This window comes from Acartia tonsa, chromosome 3 (genome assembly GCF_053477335.1).
Source record: "Acartia tonsa isolate MP-2025a chromosome 3, ASM5347733v1, whole genome shotgun sequence".
NCBI classification, from domain to species: Eukaryota; Metazoa; Arthropoda; class Copepoda; order Calanoida; family Acartiidae; genus Acartia; species Acartia tonsa.
In genome coordinates, this window is record NC_137262.1 from 36,395,889 (window position 1) to 36,423,697 (window position 27,809).

The 27,809-nt window shown below is 31.1% G+C and overlaps 1 long non-coding RNA gene across 1 annotated transcript; it reads right to left on the bottom strand.

The window, feature by feature from the left end:
• Positions 1-148: 148 nt before the first annotated feature.
• LOC145314862 (uncharacterized) lies at positions 149-27,277 on the bottom strand. The gene is made up of 5 exons (XR_013877881.1): positions 27,135-27,277; positions 25,534-25,646; positions 22,907-22,953; positions 22,382-22,457; positions 149-310 (listed from the first exon to the last, which is right to left on the bottom strand). It is a non-coding gene; the product is annotated as an uncharacterized LOC145314862 (long non-coding RNA).
• Between the last annotated feature and the right edge of the window lie 532 nt (positions 27,278-27,809).

Here is a 27,809-nt window from a genome sequence, read left to right on the forward strand (position 1 = left end):
CTTACGGAGGTCCCAACCCATAAGGTAATAAACCTGAGGTGTCCTTACCCTAAGTAATAAACAAAAGGAAAACCAATCCCCTCCAACTTATTTTCATGTTTAATTAGTCTGCTAAAAAGTATATGGATTTTTCGTATGAATTGATAATCTATGTTCCTGAATTATCTTCCCAGGGGGACTTGGGTGCACTCCCCCAGGATGTGGTGACGTGTAGACCACTGCGTCGCTCTGCATGCTGGTCCCGTTGGGTCACAGCTTGTAGCCCGCCATTCCCCCGGTCACCACTCCCTCGCTGGGTATTAGGTACATTCTGAAATAATAATGTAAATTAGATTAATGGATGTAGATTAAACTTGGATATTATGAGAGAGGAAAAATTGTCGTTAATCAAGATTGCTAACATGAACATCACTTACTGGTCAGTTCATTCGTCCAGTAGGAGGGGAGGGAGGGAGTAGATGGGGGGAATGTTATTTCAGCCAGCTACAAGTTTCACTTTATTAGAATACATGATAATCTGGTGTAAGATCCAAGTGATAATAATTCCATTATTGAATTGTCAAATATACATGTATCTTGATTTCTTTATTTAAATAGGCTTCAAATAGGTGCTGGTATAGTTTTAGTTTATTTTGGGGTGTACCGTCTATACCTCTTCAAATGGAAGGGGGTAAGAAACTTTTACCGAAAAAATCGTAGGAAAGATTAAATGATTTAAGATATGGCGTTAAAAATTATAATCTTATATAAGGTTATATTTTTTAGTAATGGTATCATAAGGCGATATATAATTCGATGTTTTGGCCTAAACGATACAATTACATCAAAATTGTTAAACTATTAATCAAAGTGTTCTTACTAAACAGCTAGAAATAAGGAGGATAAATATTGAAATCAAATATGAAATTAAAAATATACTCTAGATATTTTAAATCATTGATTGCCTAGAATAACATATATTTCTAATATCACAATCAATTTGTTGATCTAACAAATCTTTAAGTTTGATTCTCTACTTGCATACAATATGGAGAGAAAAAAAAATTTGTCTTTCACATTTAAATTTAACTTTCCTTATAGTATTTCAAATAATTACTTGTTGTAATTCTTAGAATTATATCTTGTCATGTAACGCCGGGAGGGATGGGACATTTGACTGTACTTTTTTTCAAATTAAACTTAGTTATAGAACGTTCATTTAATTTTATTGGGTTTTAAATGTGAAAACAAGCTAAACAGGAGATAATTTTGTTTATCATCCATTGAGTTATCCCTGCTTATTACAATTACTTTAATCCTTTATAATCCAGTTATTAAAAAAACTCCTGTCACTCTACACATGAAAAAAATGACATTTGTGAGAAATATAAAATTGGTGATTTCCTTTTAAATTTCCTAGCGAGCACAATACAACCCCAACAAACTTATTTTTTAATAGATTAAAAATAAGAGGTGAGAGGCCCTAATCCTCTGCGGCTACCTGTACAAACTATAACTTTGCCATACCCATAACTGAGGCAAAACTCAAACACACAAAAAAACTTAATCTACGCTCTAATTTTCTATGTAGTTCCAAATAAGAAGGGGGGTTTAGTGCACAAATAGGCACTTAAAGGAAACTCCTATAACTTTAAACCATTTTTTAAAAATTATAACACTAGATTGCTAGAACAGATAAATTTGTTGTATCGTTTAGTTAGATTGTAAATATTTTTTTTCGTTTTTTAAACCAAATATATTAAATGAAAAAGTTGTAAAGTAAAGAAAGCTTTTTCATTGAAATTCATGGAGACTGTGTTTATAAAGCTTTTGGAGATCCGTACAATTTAGAGTACAGTGTCCCTTACCTCCCTGGCTATACAGGAAGGAAGAAATGGGTGTTGAGTTTTCTACTAAAATCTGTTATTTTAATGTACTAAATTATCTATACCATTAGTTTCAATATTACACGCGGTATTTTATACCAAAATGTTCAAATTTGGCACTGAATTTTATGGACAGACTTTATATTTATTGTTTTCATAAACACTATATATTTATACCATCGGCTTCACCGCTAGCATCAGTAAAATAGCCTAAATCCATCCCACAAACTTTTATAAAAACAAATTTAAATTATCTACAATTATTAGTTTCAATATTACACGCGGTATTATATACCAAAGTGTTCAAATTTGGCACTGAATTTTATAGACAGACTTTATATTTATATTTTTTCATAAATACTATATATTTATACTTTTGGCTGCACCGCATACATCTAAAGGAAATAGGGCAGTAAAATAGCCTAAATCCATCCCATGAACTTTGTTGAACTTGCCTAAAACAAATATTTAGCAAAGATTGAATTGAATGTACATAGATTTATCGTCAATTGTTGTATCACTCAATAACCCAATCTGTTTTACTAGAACACATTATTAACATCTTATTCTAAATGACTGTATGCCATTATGTCGATTTAAATTATGCCAGAAGCAAGTATATCCCTATATTGTCATTTTTATGTGTTATTTTTTATCAGTCAATTTTAAGAATGATAATGTAACAACATCCATATAAGCGGAGCTCAACACTTCATCCTGTCAGACAAACGAACATCATCAAATTTAGAGAATCGACGCTTTAAATATACAACACTATTTAGGAGTGAAACCTAATCTTAAATACAAGATGCTGAATATGGACTTGCTTAGATAATAGTCTTGATTATTGAGTTACTTTACTTAAACTATTGTATTTAACATTTTAAGGAATCAGTATCATAAAAATGCAGTAGTAAAAAACTGATCAATATGAATATACAGACGCAGATAGTATAGATGTATATACAAATAACTACCTACCCTTTTTATCCAATGATCTTTTTCGTCTGCTAGCTAATTGTCTTTACTACTTGGCTGTGTTAATACTCCCGACACCATTGGTTGATTTTTACAGACCCAATTGAGAGTCGGCACAATGTCATTGTGATAGGGAAATTATACAGTTATTTAACCCTTTCTCCCTCGAGTGTTTTACTCCAATATACAGAAATCTTTAAATTGACATTAAGCAAAGCATTGAGCAGCTAAACGTTCTAAATTATACTTAACTGTTTTAAATCAATAAGATAATTAGAACATGTTTAAATTAATGACCATAGCTATTCGTTGCGTACGAAGAGACAGAATGAAGAAAAGAGATGCTTCTAAAAATAAAGATAACAATAATTTAAAATATTACTAATTTAAAATAACGTGGGAGACATTTTCAGATTAAAGATAAATCAGAAAAAAATGACATTTTAGGAGCAAAACTATTATAAAATTAAACCCTTCTAGTATATAAAGTAGTATAATGTTTTTTTGTCAGTCTCAAGCATAAGATCTTAGAAACCACTGAACCGAAGATGTTGTGCTTTTCGGGGTTTAGGCTATTTTCTTATTATAACAACTAACAGAAGGTCTAAATTAGCATTATTAAGGTTGTAAACAATTTAATAGTTTTACTTTTTTGCCTTAAAATTCCTGAATTAATTTCGAGAATCAATCTTAGTCAGAAATAAATCTAGCTAGTGGAATAATGTTTTATTCAAACAAAATTCATTGTCTGTCTGTACCGATTGATCTCAATAACCGCCTGACCAAAATTGTTCTCCATTACCATGTCCAGGGAAGGTTTATAACTATTTTGGGGGTGGGTACCACAGCCCTTCAAAAAGATTTTCCCCTAGAAAAAATTAACATTCTTCCAAAAAAAATATTTTTAAATCAAAAGTGTAGGTTTTCCCCTGCCCCCTAAACCCGTTTCTTTAAGTGCCCCTAGATACCTCTATTGGCGTAGCCACTAGTGATTGACAAAGGGTGGAATGCAAGAATGTAAAATTTACGCTAAATTGAAAATGTATTTATGTTACATTTATGGCAGACCCAATTAGGAACTCTTAGTTAAAAAATCTGTCTGTCTCAGAAAATAAAGAGTGGTTGGCCGTTCAAGTTTCTTTAAAGACATTTCTGGTGGTTAGAAATTATGTAAAATCATTATATAACGTTTGTTTTGTTTGAAGCTTAACTGCAAAACTGTTTTGTCTTTACATTTAAAGGAAACTTAAAATAGGTCCTGGGATGGTTTTATGCTATTTATCGTTCCATCGCTTTCCCTTTAAATAAAAAAAGCCCCTAGATGCTAGGGGTGCAGTAATAGAAAGTATTTATATAATATTAAGATTAAGATTTATTATAAGATTAAGGATATGTCCATCTGTCCTTCCAGATCATTTTACACGTTTGACTATATAACTCTGCTTTATATTAAAACTTTATATAGGCCACAGAAACGTTTTTATCCTTTAAATAAAAATGGAAAAATAGGTTTTAGTAGACGTAGTTTTCTTTGACAATCCATCTGCAGTCGAAAAATGCAAGTGGATAAATAAAATGATAAGTTTTCTTTGCTCTTTAAATTGTAATCTATTTAGTTTTTGTGTCACAGACGCGAGAGTATAATTTCATACATCAAAATCATTTCCTTATTTAGGATAAGATGTTTTTTTTTCAACACGCAAAAACATTTTCTAAAGAAATTAGATTCCATTTATCTTACAATAATTAACAATAATTTAGAGGGGATTTTTATCTATGTAGATTTATTCCAAGGGTAAAATTTGGAGGGGTTAAAAATTTGCCTTCTTTTGACCCCCCACCCCCCCCCCCCATCAAAAAAAAAGTGTTAATTACACCTCTATCCAGATTTTATAGCCCCCCAAAATTAAAAAGATTGGAAGTTCAGTACCGATTTCTCTTAGAAGGAGGTACCTTGTGTACTTGTATTATTATTAGACAATACTCAATTATTTTCTTGATTAATCTTATTAACTCAGGAAGTCAATGATAATTTTGTGAGAAATTAATCTGAGATCTTAAGGGAAAAGACAACGGACGAGAAGTTTCTAAAAAATGGAGAGCTCAATCTGTTATTAAAATCTTAAGCTACAGACAAAAAAAAATAACTTTACTACTTTAATTAATAGGATAATTATATAAAATCTAAGTAATCTTTATTCTATGACTCTGCTCAATTTGTAGAGCTAATGAGCCATAATTAGATGAATATGTATAATAAATAATTTTTGCAGGGAAAGGAACAAATCTTTAGCCATTATATTCAAATTCGTTTGGGTTAATCATAAGTTAATTCATACAAACGTGTCTGTCCGTCTGTCAATCAAAGTCTCTACGAAACTTCCAAGTTAACATTTTGTCAGTCGTAAACACTTTTCCAGTATTGATTCAAAACCGATTAATTAGATCCGGATCTTAGCTTTACTGAAAAATCATGTTTAGTATCGTATTGCACACTTTTTTCCACGAACATTAAAATAAAAATCATATTACTAACTCCAGTTGTTAGCCCGGGTCTTTGGACCTTCTGGGATCACAAAACTGGTTTTATTTTATTATCCACGGAAAGCTGTCTATAATACTTGTCTTCAATGACATATGGTCGACAAAAAACCATAGATAATAGATATTGGACGATAATTTGATGTAGCAAATACAAAATTATATCTTCTGTAGATTATAATGATTGTTTGAAAAGTTTTGTCACTGATAGTTTGAATCAACTTTTGAAGATTTATTTAAGTACCCAAAGATTTAACTACTAAGGATTAAATATGTTAGTTAAACTTTGTGTACCAAGTCTCTTTCCATGTGAATATGTAAAAAATACATGTAATAATTAGGTAATTACTCCGGGGGCTCTGAAGTTGCAAAAGTCATGTTAGTATTTAGGCTCTTAAATAAACTAATTTAACATTAATTAACTTAGTTCAATGTGCTTATAAGAAGTTGAAAGAAATATTTCAAAATGAATAAAGGTGTAGAGTAGACAAAGATTTTAGCTTATTACTAAATTAATTGTTAAATAAAAACAATATTAGCCTAAAATTAAATTTGTATGTTGTGTTTTTTGTACATTAAATTACAACCTTCTATTAAGAGTCGTCAATAAGTGGGGTGTATCTAACCCCCCCCCCCCTTACTTTTGAGGGTTGTTGATACAACTTCTAAGGTGCCCAGCCCTTACAATCCCGTGGAAGTGGATTACTCCCCCCAGATAAACCCCATGGCAAAACTCTTCTCTGCACACTTTATTAAGTTTATTTGACTAGTCTTATATATATAGTTTACTAGCGGCTACGCCCCTAGAGGCCTCTAGTGGCACTTTAAATATTTGGTTTCTTTTCAAAATAATAAGTTAAGTCTCAAGTCTCTGCGTAAAAAAGATATTTAGATTTTTTTTGTGATTTCTTTTGGGAGGGTGGTGGTACCCTCCCCCAAAATAGTTATAAACCTTCCCAGGACCTATGAGAAGTTACCCTGTAAAGGAGAACCTCGATCGGCTCAGCAGTTAGCGAGATCCTTCGGTACAAACATACAAACACACAGACAGACAAACAGACATCCTGTTACTTTAGTATAAGGATTTATCGGTCAATATATGGATGCTATTTAAGAATGTCATCCCTAATAAAGTGTTATACTTTAATATCTCCACTGTCCTATCCCTGTTAATTCCTGCTTATTGGTTTAATATATGGATGTTAATTTGTGGGTGTCTCCTAGTCAGGGAATTTAAGGGATAAGACAATGATCAATGATTAATGTACTATGTACATCCCAATTAATGATAAACAATATGTATCTATAGAACAAGTTATTCAAACTTTGGGCATGAGTAAAAATTATATTCCAGTATTCCCTTACTCCCTGCTACCTGTAAAGTGTTAGAGTTCAATGTCAAACAGTAACTACGAATTTAGGGATCAGAAAACTAAAGTGTAGTTTTTTTTTTTTAATTTGGCACAATTGCACACTATCAATTTTTTGTTGTTTTAATTTTAGCCATTGTCAATAAATCACTGTACATATATGAAATTCAATGCATTATTCTGATAATAACAAATTTTAGATTTTGCTGAAATTATTGATGAAAATATTTCTAATTACTTAGAGACAATTTTTAATTTGCTGTGGGGTAAAAATTAACAATTAATAATTATTTGGTTACTGGGCAATTTATGTTGCTCACATTAAAATCTATTTATGTTGCATTTTTAACAAGGACAACAATCTGTTAAAACATTTTTTCTTTTAAATATTTTTATTATTGTGTTTTTGATTCATAATAGTGGATGCGTCTCTAGCATCTAAGGTATCTTAAGAGGTAGAATTAATGTAAAAATAGCCTCATATGTTTTTGTCGTATGACCTACTGACTGACAGGCAAAGTAAGTTGTATAGTGTATACTGATGAATGCTCTTTGGAAATGGGTATCTTCAAAAAAATCATTAATCTTTATTAAATAGCAACTGAGAAAATAGCTTAACGGAATGACGGACGTACAAGATGTATTATAGAATTGCTTAGCTACTAACAAGATTTATATACTAGCTTATAGAGTAGCTTCGCTCCTAAAAATTGAAACATTGCATTGCAAAAAATTGTCAATGACTAAAAAAATACTTTAAATTAAAAGCAAGGAACGGAAACACTTTGTTATCAGTGTTGAGGTGTGCAATCACATTCGCAAAACCAAAAAAAAATGATTTAAATGATTTAAATTGGTTAATTTAAAAAAACAGATCTATAGTATAGATGTAAATATAGATAACTACCTGCCCCCTTTTTCGTCTGCTAACAATAATTTTATGCTACTTGGCTGTGCTGATATTCCCGATACTATTGATTGATTTTTAAATACCCAATTGAGAGTAGGCACATACTCGTATTATAAATTTGTGGCGATTTACATTTTTGCAGTCGTGATTTACCAGCGTATGTGGAAGTCGGTGATATACACTGAGGGGCGTTACAAATCTCAAATCACAGGGGGGTATCTCATAACATACAAACCTGTTCATCCCCCCCCCCCCCCCACCTAGAAAATAGCTTAAAACAACCGCCAGACCAGTATCTATGTTCTGAATAGTAAAGCCCAATCAGTTCATCGGTTACCAAGATCTTAAACTTTAGTCAGACTGCCAGAATTAAGGAGACTGCCATCGTTCTACTCTGAAGGACAGAGAGGGGCTTGAATATAGCTTAAAAACCATTCCAAGACTTGAATCTAAAGATAAAATAGCCTAAAACCATCACAGCCTACCTAACATAGAAAACCCAATAGGTTTAGTAGTTATAAATCTTAAGCTAAAACCAAGAAAAAACTTTGTACTTTATATAATAGGATAGTAGTTATTGATATCTTAAGCTTCAGACAAAGAAACTTTGTACTTTATATAATACTAGCGGCTTCGCCCCTATCCTCTAGGGGCTTTGCCCCAAGAGTTGATTTTTAAAAAAATTAGGTCGAAATTAGTAAAAGGACCAGGGAAATCTTCAGCAAATAAAAAAAAATGGGGGGAGATTTTTTGTTCTTGGGGGGGTTGTGGGTGTCCCAGCCCCCAAGAAAAAAGCTTAAAACCACCACAGGACCAATAGGTATATACCCTAAAGAGTAGAATACGATCGGTTCGGTGGTTATTGAGATCTTAAGGGGCAGACGGACAGACATCAAGCTACTTTGTATTATAGATGATAGGATATCTTTATTGTTGTTTTGAGAGAACACTACCGTTGTAGACACATGTAGGGTGCGAAAACCAAAAGGTTAACCCTCGATTTCCTCCCAGGATATAAATGGCAACTTTTTCATAAATGCTAAATGCAACTTTAATGCAGAGAAACAGGAATTTGTTAATTGCAGTTAAATTGCTCTTAAAACGATAATACTAAATATGTACGATTAATTTTTATAATTTCCCAATGATGATAAACAAAATTAACCCTTTGATGTATACATAATTGAAATCATTGGTTAAAAAGTTTGGATATTGCTTGTTTGAACCAACCAATCACAATTAATACAAGGATGACAACATCCATAAAAGTATAGCTCAGAAATGGTAGGACAAACGATCATTAACGCTTGAAGAGTGTCAGAACTGAATAAGCAAAATATAAATGTATAAGTATAAACAAAATTTTAAGTAAATTTGTTGCAAAACTGTTTAATTAGAGGATACTGTTGGAGGACATACTTACATTTTTAGGACTTGATTATAGAGATGCTTTACTTATAACATTGTACCTTATTGGAATAGGAATCAGAATTTAAATATCAGATGAATAGGATACTCATACTACATAAAAAAAAATTGTTGTTTAAAAGGTTAAAAATCAACATGTTTTAAATGGACGTAGGGACATTCTGGTAACTGTCATAGAGTTGGTACTCTTTAATAATAATAGAATAGCTGCACTACTAATAGATATAATTATTTTAAAATGCCAATAATAAAGAGTGTTATTATTCTTATCATTACTATTATTAATTATCTTAATTACGTCCACACGTAATGCAGCAATATAAAAACTATATTTTATGTCTTAAAGATTAAAACATAAGTAAAATTTTATGCAGTAGTTTTATAATCTTAAACTAATTCTTTATAAGACTTGATTTCCTAAACTAAACATCGGACTATATTTTTTCAGTATGGCTTCGAAACCGATTAATTTCCTCTGGATTAGAACCGGTTCTCCATACTGAAAAATCATGTATAGCCTAGAGATAGATTTCTGCGGATATTAAAATAAAAATAAAAAGATTGAAACATGTTAACTTCTTTCACATGTTACAGACATAACTATATAAAAAGCTTCGCTTTCAATAATGTTATTTAATTATAGGCCTTAGACATACAATTAGTTACTATTGACTGATTTTTTATGATGATTTTACTTTGCATTTTATGTTATTAGTTTTAGATACATCGTGTCTCTATACGTAGATTTTCATCTAATAAGAGGTCCAAATATCCATTTGAAATATATAAAATTTATATCATACTAGCGGCTACGCCCCTGGCTTCTAGAAGCTTAGCTTCGCCACCATTATTTGGGGAAAATTTTCGGGGGGGGGGGGGGTTAGTGGATGTTTCCCATCCCCCCAAAAAATAGCTTAAAACCACCACATAATATGTATCTATATTCCTTAAAGAGAAGAGTTTAATCGGTTCAGCGGTTCCCAATATCTTAAGCTTCAGACAGACAGATGTAAGGACTTTATTTGGTTCTTGAAAGGGTATTTCTTAATAGCTTAAATGTATGGTTGTCCATGTCATATACCCTGCATTCAATTGTTGACAAGAACATTTCTTATCCTTGTTTTCATAACAAATAACTGCCATATGTAGTTATAAATAAATATAACTGAATTTTTCTGCACTATCAAATTTGACATTAAAGCAGAAAATTGTTAATCTATACCATGACTTACAATATTATTGGTTTTATTAGAACACAGTAATAGTGTCTGACTGATTATGACGTAACAAAAAAAAATAGCCAATGAGAGGCCGTTATTGACCAATGGTAAAATTTATAGTGGCCTCTCATTTGCTAATTTTTTTTGTTACGTCATAATCAGTCAGACACTATTACTGTGTTCGTTTTATTATAAAACTTCTAAAACTTAACTATGTATTGGTTTAAAAATCAAAAGCTGTGTAGCGTTTCTATAAGTATCCGCTTCCCTCGCTTAATCTTAAATATCGCCTACATAGTGTTAATTTTAGGTATATATCATGGTTTAAATACAATACGTTGGTTAATTGGTTTGTCGGTAATGCATTATTTTCTGTACAGAAAATAAATCAATAACTAAATTTGTGTGTTAGTCCACCTTCGCTTTATGGGATTTTGTTATCCATTTTAAATATCTGATTTCTTCTCTCTGACATCTCTTTCCTTTTAAAATATGTTAGTGATATATAAGCAATATAAAATGTGTATGAAAAAAAGAATGGTCAATTAAAGGTTTTTAAGCAAACAATAATAGACATGACGTTAGGGCATACTAATCCTTATAATAAAGTAACAGGATGTCTGTTTGTCTGTCTGTCAGTCTGTTTGTGTGTACCGAAGGATCTCGCTAACCGCTGAACCGATCGGGTTTTCCTTAAAAGGGTAGCTTCTCATAGGTCCTGTGAAGGATTAAATTATTTGGGGGGAGGGTATCACCGCCCTCCCAAGAAAAATCAAAAAAAAACGAGAGAAAAAATTTCGCCAAGAGACTTCAACACAACATAAATAGGTATCGTAGAGACTTGAACCAAAGAAAAAACATTTAAAGTGCCACTAAAGGCCTCTAGGGGCGTGGCCGCTAGTAATAATAGTAAAGTTGCAATGATTTTTAGCCAAGTAAATTTGTAGGAAGAAAACTTTTTAGCATTATGAATTGTAAAATCTATGTCATTGTGTTTTTTTTCGCTCGTCTTTTTATATTTGTATGTACGAGTTTAATCATATTAAAAGTGCACTTTTTTAAAAGTCAAAAGTAGAACAAATGTGACAGATAATTAAAAGGCTTTTTCAGAGTATAACTCTACTGTAATAATAATGTTATTAATTATCCCAGGAACTGGCCCTAGCTAAGTGTTTACTTCCTAAAATGACTGATGTGCAATTACTACGGTGAGGTGAGGTCTGAGAAAATACGCGTCATTTTAAATTACAGATGTTGCCTAAGGTGTTTATCTTATACTACATCAAAATTAGTATTAGGATAGTTATTTATCGCCTAGTAGGTATTGTAGACAGCTTTCCGCGGATATTAAAATGATCATTTTAAGATTACAACCTGTTTTGTCAGCAACTCGGGACTTATCAAACTGGTGTTAATTTTATTTTTGTTATGTAAGTATTCATGATTCTTGATACGATGTTTTACATGATTCTTCGGTTTGGCTTAGAACCGGTACTAATCCAGCGAATATTAATCGATTTCGAAGCTATACTGGAAAAAAATAATTGTTCTATTTTTTCTATCCTTACATAAAAGTAACAGGATATCTTTGTGTGTGTGTTTGTACGGAAGTATCTCGGTATTCACTTTACTGATTTTCCTTTACAGTGAAGCATCTCATAGGTCCAGGGAAGGTTTATAACCTACACACTAAAGGAATAAAATTGGCTGCTTACGCGCTACATTTAATATTCAATTTTTATTTAAAATCATTTGAATTCTTAACCTCCTACAATTTCCCATTTCGTTTCTCTTTATTGTTGACAAATAAGCGTGTTTTACGTATTTTGTCAATATTGTAAGAACACTAATGTTTAAATTTAACCTAAAGAACTAAATAACAAATTAGGTGTGTGTACAATTCTGCAAATTTCACATCACGAGAACCAAAAATTTTGATAACTTTAAAAACATAACCTTTTACTATCGGTGGAAGATCCTTAAAATGGCTTAAAACCATATCTTGACTTAAATTTAAAACACTATACTAGGGCCTATGAGAAGCTTACGAAAAATAGAGAACTTCATCGATTCATAGTTTAGTAAGATCTTAAAGGACCAACAGAAACAATCATACTACTATATATGATACCAGCGGCTACATCCTATAGGCCTCTAGGGACCCTTGAAGGGGGAGAGGGAATCACCCCCTCGCACATCACTGTAAATTGTAATTTAAAAAAAACATTATTTTTTTGGAGGTGGGTCTTTTTTTCTAGGGTATTGTGGTGGTACCCTTTCCTAAAATATTTATAAACCCTCCAAGTACCTATGAAAAGCTACCCTGTAAAGGAGAACCATATCGGTTCAATGGTTAGCAAAATCCTTCTGTACACATAAATAGACAGACACACACATATCCTATTACTTTATTATACGGATAATTGTCACTCTTGCAGATTTGAATCACTATTCAGATGTTGTAATCTGCGGAAGTGAATATACACCAACAAATTATTAAAGGCATTATTAGACATTATTTTGTAAGTGTCGAGTGCAGATAGATTTAATCAGAATCTGGATAAGTTTTCTTAATCATATTTAAAAAAAAAACTGGATGTATATTTTTTGTGTGTGTGAAGCGAAGAATCTCGCTAATCGCTGAACAGATATGGTTCTCCATTACAGTGAAGCTTCTTATATGCCAAGGATAATTGATAATTATTTGGGGAGGTTGTAGCATACTTACCCCCTCTCCCCAAGTGACCCTTATGAAATATTATATCAAACTACTATGAACAAAGGTTCTAAGGTAAAACTAAAAATAATAGGATGATAAAAATATGTTAAAACACAGATAGTTGAAATAAAAATTTCTTAGCATTAACACAAAATTTTGTCAATTTGACTTTTTATAAAAAATTTCTAAGAACATATGTCTATTACTTTTAAAGATTAAACCATTTTACAAAGATTGTCCTTATGTCTACTTTATATTAAATCCATCACTTCCTTAATGTTAAAACTAGCGGCTTCACCATAGCCTCCTGGTCAAATAATTAGGGTAAATTTTATTAACTCCTAGGCTAGCTTACGAAATGCTTTAGGATTTTGGGCCAGTATCTTTCCGGTTTTGACACTAGCCGCTAATAGGGCCTGCTTTTTCTAAAAGCGAAGCTTTTCTTTCATTAGGGTCGGTCCGTCCGTATTTCCGTACGTCCGTCCGAGACGGATAGCTTTTTCCGTTTATTTAGGCAAATTAGAATTGTCCTTTCGAATTCAAACTTTGCATGGTGATTCCTGTAGTAGTAAGGTACGATTTAGAAAGCGTAGCAAGTCTATAATCATTACCAGTATGTCCGTACGTGCATTTTAAACATGTTGATTTTTCTACTTTTTTAACAAAAAAATTTTATGTAATCTAATTATCCTATTGAACTGATAATTGGTATACTGATTCCTTGGACAACAAACATTATCCTGTCCATAAACATTATCCTGTATCAAGCAGTTTTTCAACAACTTTACTTACAATTTTGCTTCGACTCTTATACATTTATATTCTGATTATTTAGTTCTTTTATGGATGTTGTCATCCTTGTTTTAAGAAAGATTGGGTTTTTAAACTACAATTAGGATTATAGAACGTTAGACTTTAACAACCATACACCATAGATAAAACTTCACTGAAAAAATGATAACCAAACAAAATGCTTCAGACAACAAAAATACTACTTTCTATCATTTATAACGGTATCTAAAAAATTTGCATAAATTTGTATCTTAACAAGAATGACAACAGCCATAAAAGCGAAGCTCTGAAACGATAGGACACACGGACATTAACACTTGTATAGTGTCAGAACTGAATAATCAGAATATAAATGAATAAGAGTCAAAGCAAAATTGTGAGTAAATTTGTTGAAAAACTTCTTGGAAAAATTTGTCGTCAATTTAGTTTGTTAATTCGGATCGGACCTATTTATTGGTCCGTTCGTTCATCCAGCATGGGGTTAGGGGTGGAGTAAAGGGGGTGGATGGAGGGGGGGGGGTATCGTTATTTATCACACTTTATCAGAATACATGAAAATCTGGTGCAACATCCAAGTAATAATAGATCGGATTCTATAAATCTTCAATTAAAAATTATGCCATTCATTAACATTTTTATCTAATGCAATATAGTCAACATTAATAATGTCCTTAAATATGATAATTTTAATTAAAACTCTTAATCTAGAAATAAGCTAAAATATTGTTTAATAAATATTTTCATAATTCTCAATATTTGCTTGCTATGGACTTACTAATGCTTGTTAATTTGTTAAAGTTGGCATTTATCTGGTAAAATCGCAACACATGGGATTCTAATGATGACTGATTTTATATCCGTTAGAGTTATTATTTGTAGAGTGTTACTTTATTATTTAATAGTTGCTTCATCCTAATGAGAGAAAAAAATCGAGGAAAGTTGCAAAATTTCACACACGCCCAGAAAATAGCTAAAAAAAACAGCGCAGAACCATTATCTAAAATCCACAATCTTGTCTGTCCAGCGTTTATCTTAAGCTTCAGACAGACAGACGGACGGAAGGATAGGCATCGTTCTACTTTGTCTTATAGAAACTTTGAAAAGATTTCTTTTTAAAAATTACTAATAAATGGAATACCAAAAGTAAACGTTTGGCTGATTTTTTAAAAATCTAAAATCCCAGGTTTACTTTATGCTAGAAATAAAAGTTTTTTTTATGATATTAGCTTAGTTCTAAGTCCCGTTTTTTAATGCAATAGTATTATTTCTATTGCATAATACAGATGATCGATGATTAGCAAGAATATTTTTACTGTCACACCTACCTTGTTTAATAAATATTACAGGAATAAAGGAACAAATAATTATAATTCAAGATAAAAGTAAAGGGATGTTTGCGAGTCTAATTGTCTGTCTGTCCGTACTGAATGATCTCACTGACAGCTGTACCGACATGATTCTACTTTAAAGTGTAGGTCCTGGAAAGGATTAAAACTATTTTGGGAAAGGGTACCATTACCATTCAACTCCCAAGAGAAATAATCCCTAGAAAAATATGCCTTCTATCTTAAGTACCTTTAATCAAATCAGATGCACTACGTTTCAAGTTATGTTAGGGATGGGATTATACACTAATAGAGGAGTTAAGTAGCTAGAAGATGGATTGTTTTAAAAGACAGTACTCACATTTCCCTTCACATATAATAATTACAGGTCAATCATGAAGCTTGTCTGTTAGCAAAGTCAAATAAATGATTAATTTGCAGAAATAGTTCGTGTTATTTTCTTATCATGCAGATTAGCCTAATTTTGGATACATTTCTGTTAATTTTACTTGCTGATCACTAATTTGCTGATGATACTAACTGTATCAAGCTACGGTTCAATGAAGAAATTAACTACTAAGGACACTCGGCATTTTATACTTCATAAATTTGTTTTAATCAAAAATAGGAAAATGTTTTTCATATTGATTTTTTCATCCAAAAAACAAGTCTTAAGTACATGTTCAGTATATGATTTTACTTATTTTTATAATATTATTTTAGAATTCAATTCTAATTGAGGAAATTGTCAATGGATAACATTTATTGGTCAGTTTGTCCATCTAGTGGGATGGGACGGGATGGGGTAAAAGTGTGAATGGGGAATAGTTATTTTAGCCCGCTCCAAGTTTCGCTTTATGGAGTATAAGATAATCTGATGTGAGATCCAAGTGATAATAAATCTATTACAATTCTAAACAAAATAACTTCCCCTTAAATTACTTTAAAGCATTGCAAAATAAAACTTAAATACAAGCTCCTATGTATTACTGAAAACTTAAATTTAATTGAATGAATCAATTTCTTACGTGAATAAAACTGAGAAGAACTGGAAAACTCCAATTGTAATTTTAATAAGTTTTCCCCAAAAGAAATGAAATCATAAAATTTCTTTAGAAAATTTTAATTCATTCATCACCATTCATGGTTTTTGAAAGAGTTTTATATAATTGAAATGAGTATTTTTTTTCAAATTAAAAGAAATATTACTGAAAAGTTGTGCGTTAAAAAAAAATTAAAGCATATCGTAAGTTAAAAAAATTCGATATGTTGTTTAACAATCAAAAAGCTACATAAATAAATTTTATCTTGTTTGAAACATGCTGATTTTTTACTTGTTTACGATATATTTATACTATATTAATCTGATTCCTAAAAACAATGATTCCTAGGACAACAAGATAGTGGTACAATATCTTAAGCGAAGCCTCTCTATAATCAAGTCCTGAACATGTTAGTATTTTCTTTAAAAGTATCCTGTATTTAAAAAAAAATATTTAAAAAATTTTTTTAGACTTGTTATTCTGCTAATTAAGTTCTCTACAAGTGTTAACATAGGCGTCCAAGGGGGGGGGTAATGGGCCATTTGGCACCCCCAAAATTTTGTGAACAATACCCCCCCCCCAAAAAAAATTACCCCTACCTTGGGGGTGCCGTAGGCACCCCCAACGATTTTGGGGGGGGTATTTACCCCCCCCAAACGATTTTGGGGGGGTAAATACTCCCCCCAAAATAGAAAATCTTTAACAAAAAAAATTTTTGCGCGCTTCGCGCGCATTTTTAATACTAAATTTTTTATAAAATTTAAATTACCCCCCCCAAAAATTTTACCCCGGGGGTAAATTTTGGGGGGGGGTAAACAAATTTTACCCCTGCCAACAGATTTCAGGGGGGGTAATTACCCCCCCCAAGCAAATTTTACCCCCGGGGTAAAAATTTTGGGGGGGGTAAAAAAAATTTGCGGCGCGCTTCGCGCGCCATTTTACCCCCCCAAAACCAAATTACCCCCCCCTTAAAAATATTTTACCCCCCCCAAAATAAAAAGCTTGGACGCCCCTGAGTGTTAATGTTCACTTGTCCTACCGTCCTATTTCAAATCTTTGCTTTAATGGATGGTGTCATCCTTGTTAATTATTATCTTTGTCGTTACTTAGTCAAAAAAGCATTAAATCTAGGAAAATATATTATATTACATTGAATTCATTGTTTAAATTTAGTTTTAATTTAAGGAAAATGATTTTAAGATTAAACATAGTTGTGTGAAAATTATTTTATTGAATAAAAAGTACATTAATATATAGCGCTTTTTAAAGCTAATGGCTAAATTTGAGAGGCATACAACTCTAATTTGAAGCAGATAAATCACAGGCTTTGTAATCATCAGGGATTTTAAGGGATAAGAGTAAGACAATCAAGATAAATTGAGGTATATTCCCAATGATAATCCAAATTAACCCTTTTATTGATTACAATTTTTATTGTTAATTTTATCATAATTCAAAAAAAAGATTTTAAAGTTTTAAAGTCTACAAACATAATTATAATTTTGGAAACCAAAGTAATTTACAGTGCAATGTCCCCTCCCCTCGTCCCTGGTTATCATTTATCAACAACATAAGATAATAATTATAGTTTCTAAAGACAGTCAATCATATGTAACAGCAAATTTTCTGGGTGCTTTAATTTCAAAGGATACTGTGATATTGAATTTAAAAGCACTCTAAAAACCGCTGCAGTTCTATATCTTATTGGTTCTAAATATCCCATGAAAAGAGTGTTTAGACAAAACTGTAAAGTTTAAAATTATGGAATCAATTAACATATTTTTATTTTTATTATAGCACTTTTATTTCAATTATATAAATTGTCATATATTGATGGAGGCTGGGGACACTGGTCCCCAAAGTTTTAGGATAACGTTATCTTATTCGCTGGCTCAAAAACTTTGGGGTCTTTAAATGAAAATTTATTATTAAGTTGTTCGTCTAAAAGTTTCAACCACTTATTGTTATCTAAAGATGGGTATTTTTGTACATCTATTTGGGATGTATATTAATTTATCGGCAATTGTCTTATCCCTTTAGATCACTGTTTTTATAATACTTTTTAATTATACAACTATTAGTTGTAATGTAAAGACACTTTAAACAATAAAATAATAAATCATAAAAGGGGGTAAAACAATTACTCGCTACATATAAAATAAATCTTTTATAGAGCATTTATTTGGCTTCAAGTTGTGTAGTCTTATAGCTTTTAAATAAGCATTAAACTTTTTAAAGTATATCTGAACAAATACAGATTTCAAAAGCTAAAAGCCAAAATTTACCATGCTTTAATCTAATATATAGGGCAAAAAATTCAAAAGATTATACTTGCGGTAAAACGATTGGCAGGTAATAAACCAAAAAGATTATTGATTATTAGATAAGATTTATGTTCTGTAATATATTCCTATTCAAAACTAGCCCCTACGCCCTTTGAGAACCTACCCACCCCCCAATTTTAATTTTAGTTTTAAAACGCAAAAAAATTGGGGGTTCATTTATTTCTAGGAGCGATTTTCTTCGAGGGTATTGGTACCTCCCCGCCCCCCCCCCCCCCCTGTCAAAATTCATGGTATTCTACTGATATTCAATATCAAGGGTTTAGGTCGTCGACTAAATGGCTTTACTAAAAAGTGATAACGACTGACAAAATATCGACATATCAATATCATAATAACATAATAACATCAAAATGGCATAATGACGCCATACTGAAAATTTTATACATTGTGACTAATCGCAATAGCTATAATCCAATGATCAAGTGAATAGGATATTCATTTCAGTGATATGTATATTTATTCGCTTACTACATTATGCCTAACTGTTACTGGTATCATTATACAAAGTTTGAAATATATGGGACGATTTTAACATGCCTAAATCTACAATTAAATGACTCTATGTATGGATACACTTTTAAATTCTGTTTATCTTAATACTAAGACTTGCTAAGTATTGCTGGCCTAGGGCACCAAACTGCTGTAAGTCGTGTTGATGCAATATATACACTTAAAATTATAAATACTTGAAAGATTATTTCCAGCATGGATTCGAAACCGATTAAATTCCGCTGGATTAGAAAAATCATGTATAGCATCATATTACAGACAATTTTCACAAATATTAAATTAAAAAACAATAATACAATACCAGTTTTGTTAGCCACGGCCTTCAGCCCCGCTGGGCAAATAAAAGTGGTTTCAATCGTACAATTATTTATTTCAATATCCGCGGATAGCTGTCTATACGACGATGCGATAGATAACTATTAAAAGCAACGAAATAAAGTGAAATTTATTGCCAAACTAAAATATTTTATCAACATGACTGATGAAAATAAAGTTTTATTAACTTTACATCTTCCAAGAAAATAGCTTAAAACCACCACAGAACCAGAATCTGAGAAGCACAAGCCTTTCGGTCCAGTGGCTACCAAGAACCTTAGCTTCAGACATGGACATAGTACTACTTTGTATTATAGTACAGGATTCTTGTCTGTATGTCTGTCTGTCTGTACCGAAGGATCTTGCTAACCTTTACATGATCCTGGGAAGGTTTATAACTATTTTGGGAAAAATCCCAAGAAAAATCGCCCCTAGAAAAAAATCTAAAATAAAATTAAAACAGTCATACAAATTACAAACCCATTTTTTATATTGGCTTTACTGCTAAAATACCTTGATAAAAATTTTCATTTATATGACTTTTTATCAGGGGCGTCCAAGCTTTTTTTTGCGGGGGGTGTAAAATTTGTTTAAGGGGGGAATGTAAATTTTAAATAGGGGGTTTAATAAAATTTTTTTTGCTTATTTTGGCATTATTGTACAGATTTTTACAGCCATGGATTTTGTTTATTTTTTAGAAATTAAGAAATAAGTATATTGGCTACGTTATTTGTTTCCAAAATTTACTTAAAGCGCGAATTCTCTATTCATTTATACTTCTCTATTACTTCACCCATGGATAAGATGAATTGATGAACACCACAAATTATGATAAACAAAATGTCCGAAAGGTTAACTTTATTCTATTCTGAACTGAAGAAACTTTATTATTACTCTTCCCTTCAGATCTTTACACAATATCATCTGATAGATGCATGGGTAGAAAGGTTAAGTCAACAAGTTATTTGTTTTACTTATTCTTTAGATGCAATAGGATAAAATGAAATGCTTTCTTTTTTAATAAACATAATTTTCTATGAAAAGTATAAATTGGGTATTCTATTATATAAGTAGTTTCAAGAAATATTGAACCGTATGAGTTATCGACTTATGGAAAGCTTCACATGAGGGCCAGGTGTTATTTTAGGATATTTTTTTAGATTTAGGTCTTTGGATGGTTTTAGGCTATATTTCTTTCAATCTCTTGCCTTAGTATTGACACCCTAGATGCTAGGGGTGCATCAGGTAGTAAAGTATAAAGTTGTGGAAGATTTATCTCAATTGACCTATCCCTCTATTGTTGAAAAGAAAGATTACAGGGATGAAAACCTTGATCTTAATCATACAGTCTTGTGACGTTTATACATTATTGATAAAAATCTGTTTCATTTATTGTTTCAAAGATTTTTTATCTATACTCCCGTTTTCACTAAAAAGCATGATGTCCTAGTTCATGAAGTAGCCCTACTGGGTGTAGTTCGAACTCTTCCGTGCACTAACCCTGTGGGGCTCTAGAATATGTAACTTTACCTAACCTAACCTATAAGAAGAATTTATTTTTTTACAAAATTCAATTAAAGATAAGCTAATATAGATGATTTTTCATTGTTTTGCCATTATCATTTATATCTACCTTATCTTTGTCACTTTTCTATTTTTCATCTTATAATCAATAATAATAATTTTTCGTAGATTTTCCCAGTATTGAAGTAACACCCAATGTCTTTTCTATATTTGACATTGATCCCATCTGTGCAAGTGTTTACACAATTTAGCAGTGATATAGTTTTATTTTCACGAGATAAAGGTTTGTTCATTGACTGCATCTTTTTTTGTTTATTAATCTTTACTGCCATTTTAAACCCAAATTGCTTGCAATTTAACTAGCAATTTGATTGATTGCCGAGTTGATTACTTATCCCTTTTAGTTCATCTAAAGATTATTCTTTAACACTTATTCTTCCATACATTTGTCACGCTAAATATGGATATATATTTATCCCTATATGGTATTAAGCTAAATACTTTTTCGTTGTAATGAAGGGACATATTGGGTGCATTTTCACATTGTACATGGTGATACTAAATATTTTTATGTGCAATATCAAACCATAGGTTAGGTAAGATATTTGAGACATTTGTTAGTAATTGTAAGTTATGTTACAGGGAAACGTCAATAGAAGTCAGGGAGGAAGGGGACATTGAGCTGATTATTACACTAGTCCCCAAAGATTTATAATAACGTTATTTTTTTCGTTAGCCTAACAACTTGAATTTGGATTTGTTGGTTAATTAAGTTGGGTGTTTGTTTAAACGTTTCAACCACTAATTGTAATCTACAGATTGGTAATTATGTGCAGCATCATAGGCGATGTACATAAATTTATCGGCCATTGTCTTATCCCTTTAGATCTTTGATTATAAGTACTGATTCGTACATTTCATAAAATTGAACTGTTAGTTTATGCTTCTTTTTTTAAATTTTAGATTAAATGTAAACTAAAACTGTTTCTCTAGCAAATAAACAACTTATTATTAACTTCAGTATGGTATGTAAAAATCAAATAAAATTGAAATGACTAACTAAATCCAATTTCTTAGAAATAATTACTCTCTCTCTCTCTCTCTGATGTTTCTATAAAAGTAATAAATTTTATTTCACCATTAAAGCTTAACAGAGACAGATCAAAGTACAGTTTTGAAAAAGAACAGCATTAAACATGCCCCTTAATTAACAAATAGGAATTCTGGACCGATTGGTTAAGACATAAGAATTCAGATTAATCATTTTTTGTTGGATTACTTAAACACCAACCCCTTTGGTTAAATAGTATATTCACGTACATTCAGTAGTTTTTATAAAAAAAACTATAATTGCATGAATGCCATTACTTGTATATATCTATCTATCTATCTATCTATCTATCTTAATATATATCTATCTATCAATCTATCTATCTATCTATCTATCTATCTTAATATATATCTATCTATCAATCTATCTATCTATCTATCTCTACCTGTCTGGCTGTATAGATATTATGGCTAGGTGGCCACTGAGAACTGGTGAATCCTGCCGGTACGCTGGATATTAATCTGATAATCATTCTTACATTTATTAAACAACAAAATGACATACAGACATAAATATCTACAGACTATATTTCGCTACTAAAATATTCAAGCAGTCTTCGTAGATTTTTTTTTCTATATATTTGTCAATAATAATACTATGAATATTCTGATGTAAAAATAGAAATGCAAAATACAAGAGTTGTTTCGTCGTATTTTCATGGTAGCTTTTAATAGGATATTTTAGCAGAGGATAGATATAGGTGAAAAGTTACTGTGAAAATACGTCGAAACGCTTCTTAAGAGGCGTTGTCACGTGAGGGAATATGCCCCATTTATTTTTTCTATGGACATTTTATATAACTTAGTATAGAGAATTTTTCAGACAAATTTGACTTAACATATAAGACATACAGGCTCTAATATTAGTAAATCTAGCTTCGATTTTAAATTATTTGATTATATAAGAATTCCTGATGTTATGATGTAAGGTAATCCATGGGACAAGCCAAACCAATATCTAAACACAAAATATTATAAATTAATAACAAGGGGTGTTATGTTGAGGCTATAACAGCTAACAATATAAAAAAAATGTTACTACTTCATCCTAAAACTAGAGACTACGCCCCTGGGGGCACTTGAGATAAGGGGAAGGGAGGGTAAGTCGATCCTCAACTTTATATTTTAGTTTTAAAGAGAAGAAAGGGGCGAGTTTCTCTTGGGAGGGTAACCCAAATATTTATAACCTTCCCTGGACCTATACGAAGCTTCACTGCAAAGGAGAACCATATTATTCCAGCAGTTAACGATATCCTTCGGTTAAAACATAAACATGCACTCATAGACATCCTGCTACTTTTATATCCTTATAATAAAGTAAAAGGATGTTTGTCTGTCTGTCTGTACCGAAGGATCTCGCTAACCGCAAAACCGATTAGGTTCTTCTTATCAGGGTAGCTTTACATAGGTCCCGGGAAGGTTTATAACTATTTTGGGGGAGGGTACCACCACCCTCCAAAGAGAATTCTCACCTAGAAAAAAATCCCCCCCCCCCATTTTTTTTTCTTTTAAAATCTAAAATAAGAAATTGTGTTATCCAATTCAACTCCTCCTTCCTCAAGTGTCCCTAGAGGCCTCTAGGGGCGTAGCCGCTAGTAAGGATATAAAGTAGTAAGACTTTTTAGCAGCGAAGCTACTTTATGATTCGAAATGTCCGTCCATTTGTCCGTCCGTCTGTTAGAGACAGAAAGGGGGAAACCTTGGCTCCTGTAATAGTTACAAGGCTAAAATTTCTTGTCAACATTCCCAATAATATGGAGGATAATTAAGTATAAATCATTCGTAGCGGTCAGACTGCTTTTAAGCAGCTTTTATTTTTTATAACAGATAATCTGCTGTACAACTCACTCTGTCCGTTTGTCTTTTACAGAAAAACTTTGTGCTTTACTGCTTATAGATGCTGTCATCCTTTTTTTTTATATATTTGTTCATTAAGATCCACTGAACCACGATTAAAAATTTGATTCTTTGGATGGGTTTAGGCCGTTTATGCCCGCTATATCTAAAATCGTTATAAAAATATTATTTAATATTTAACTCTTTTAGATAATGAATATTGACATAGATGTCACATGTCTTGTTTGTTATTGTATCTAATCAATTATAAGTTTAGAGAAAAAGATATAAATAAGGAAAAAAGATAGTTATTTAGTTGGATTTGGATAAAGGAATAAGTAATATTTATTTCCAGGATTGCTTCGAAACCGATAGACATCCGCTGTAATAGAACTGGTTCTTAGCCATACTAATTATCATATATCGTTATATAGATAATTTTCCACGGAGAATGAAATAAAACTTATAAAATTAATAATGTAATTAGTTGTGTTTCAATTAATCTTTACTTTTTTTCATTTACTATCCGTTGGAAGCTGTCAATAATACGATGCATAAATAACTTATTGCAACATTTTTAAAATTAAATTTTTGAAAACAATATTTTTTCTTTCTCTTTATCCATTTACAAATGAGGAAATGTGGAGAAAAAACAGAACAATACAATTAGAAAAAAAAAGTTTTTTGGTTTGGTAATGTTAGCTAACACATTGGAGTTAGGATTAAAGGGATCGTAAGATGAAGTTATGCTAGATGACAAAAAAAAAAAATATTTTAGATCTATATATTACAGAATTTTGTAGATTTTATAGAAAAAAAATAACATAAAGGGGCTCTGTATTCAAACTAATAAGAATCTAAAAAATAAAAGCCATAATCACATTGGACCTGCGTTAAGCTTCTCTGAAAGGAGAAATCAATAAGTTCAGTGGTAATTGAAATCTTATGCTGAAGACAAAAAAAAACTTTCTACCTTATGAAATAGGATGGTTACCCTACTTTTATCATTGCCTATGCTTAGATTCCTGCAGTATCTATTTGTGTAGACTAATAAGTAAATCATGAATAATACGATTTTACATTTTTGTATCAACGAACAATCTTTTTTTTGCGTATTAAAGTAATATTTACTAAAAAAAAATTTTGGAGGGTGGTATTAGTGTAATTTTAAAATCTATCATTGGATTTGTCTTATTTAGCCCTACAAATAGCTTACATAAATGTTTTAACCTATTAGTTTAAATATTTAAGAGATCTTATGGTTAAGAAAAGCAACTCTATAAAATTAAAATTCTTTATGAACAGAATTTTTGCATTAAAAAATATTGATATGATTTCCCATTTCTCTTAGTTTTAAAGTTTAAGAAACATCAAGACACAATACTAGGTTAATGTTAATTTATAAACCATTGTCCTCTCCGTCACTAAAGAATAACCAGGGATCTAAAGGGATAAGACAATGGCCGATAAATTGATTTACATCCCCAATGATGATTCAACAAATTACCCCTTCTGTAGATTACAATTAGTGGTTGAAACGTTTGCACATTCAACCTTCTTAACCATCCAATCCAATTCAATAGAAGTCCCAAAAGTTGTTAAGCCAACGAATAAGAAAGCGTTTTTTACTTTGGAGAATAGTTTGCTAAACAGTCCATTGTCCTCTCCCTCCCAGGAGAATAACAGAACTTATAATGCTTACCATTTTACCGCTGTGGCGAGCAAATTTTTCATACAGACAAAACAAAGCACAAAAAATCTTCTAATTTTTCTAAACTTTGCGCCATATTTCAATTTGTCACATTTTTCACATCACTACGTTTTTAGTTTTTTATGTTAGCATTTCAAGATTTAAAAATGATATCTTTTGACATCGAGGCTTTTCTATAATTAAGTACGGTTTGTCCGTCCGACCGTATGTACATCCGTCTATGACGGATAGATATCATCGTTGATTTAGGCATGTTAGAATTTTCCTATCGATTTTAGATTTGACATGATATTCGTATAACAGTTAGATACTATTTCAAGCGTTCTGATTTTAAAATCTTTTATCAAAATTTATTTTTTGTAGATATAATTATACTAATTATTCATCTGATTTTGGTATAATGATAAAATCCTAAAAATGTAAGTAGTAGACTTTAAAGTTAAACATGTTTGTGTTTACGCAGTAAAGTAAGCAATAATATCTTTGACTATTGAGTTGAAAGCAAAAAGTTTTTCTTTAGATGAAATACCTATCCCTTTCAGATAAAAAAATATCATAACAAATCCATATAAAGGCAACACAAAAAATAATATGTCCAGATGTTGATTTTAATATTTTTTCTTTAAAAAAAGAAAGAAAACAAGGATTAAAACATTCATAAGGATATCATATGAATAAACATAACCAATATCAACGAGTTTATTATTTAATACTGTTTAGAAGAATCAATATAAATACATATTTAGATTTAAGACTTGGTTATAGATATGCGTCGCTTATAACATTGTACCAAATCGCCCTAGGAATCAAAATAAAAAAATTCAAGACAATAGGATAATTATATCAAAAATTGTTTTTTAAAAAAGAACACAAATGTACATGTCTAAAAAGAACATACGAATTTTTAGTAATGGTAATAAAATTGCTAGCTTTAAAAATCATTATAGGAATCATCATGTCAAGCTTGAAATCAAAAGGACAATTCTAAATTAACGGTACGATAAGAGCTATCAGTTACGGACAGACTGACTATAAATGTATAAATATTGGATCTTAAAACAAAACAGTTAGTACAACAATATTTCTTCTAAATTCCATCCTTTCATTCAGTCATAACTAAACAAGAATGATTATATCCATAAGTAGCGCAATAATAACTCTCTTATTACTTGTAGAATCAAAATGTAATATACATAAGAGAATTTATTCAAGATCTTGTTGATTTAATTACCCCCCTTTTCCCTTACTTCTTAGTTTTTCTCTAGCCTCGGCCATCCCCTCCCCTTAAGAAGGAATAACCCTGCAGGACCTTTAATTTAATAATCTGTAATGTTGCTTTCGACTTGCTTAGACATTAATATGATTAACCATATTGATTAATTTTCTTATCATACTTAACATGCAACCTTTTAAGGCAATATATATAATTTTAGATTTTCGTTTTTTTTATTGGGATATTTTATTTCATTATTGAAATAAAGCATAAAAGTATATAGTAAGCATTATTTTACCCTCCTTAGAAAAGCTTTCTCAAGTTTACTTTTTTCGAAAATTTAATTTTAAAACTTTAAATGCTAACATATAAACTTCACTTCAATTTTAGTTCACAAAGCAGAAACAAAAAAATTCTGCACGAAAAAGTTGTTAACAAAAATAATCTGTTCACTTTCTTATTCCTTCAGGATTCTTTTTGCACTTGAACTTTTGACTTTTTTGCACATCTACTCTCACGAAAACAAAATTTACAACTGATCTTAATTTTTAATGTTAAAGCTCTGCTAAAATGTACCCGGCGCTTTTCAAGATCTTGGTACAGATAGAGCGAGAGAGAGAGAGACAGAGAGAGAGAGAGAGAGAGAGAGAGAGAGAGATTTAAGGATAAGAGGGAGAGAGATGCGCCGAAAGTGTGTCTTTTTATTTCAACAAAAAATAACATCTCAAAAACAGCGAAATTACAATTTTCTGTTTTTCAGAAATTGTAGTTGCTTGCAAGAGATCAATAGTTAAAAACAATGGCAACAAGTAGGATCGATATTTTGACCTTCTAAATAATTTTAACTTAATATGAAAATCTTGTACAAACCAAATTTTGTCACAAAATATTTTTGCTATTTCAGGCCATATGTTTCTTTAGCAGTATCGTATCTGCACCGTGTTGTAGATGTTTTACTGGGCTGTTGTGTTGTTGGCTGTCAACCACACAACTTCACACAATATCTCACAACATCAACAACTTTATCGGAAATATTTCACAGGCGGTGGGGATA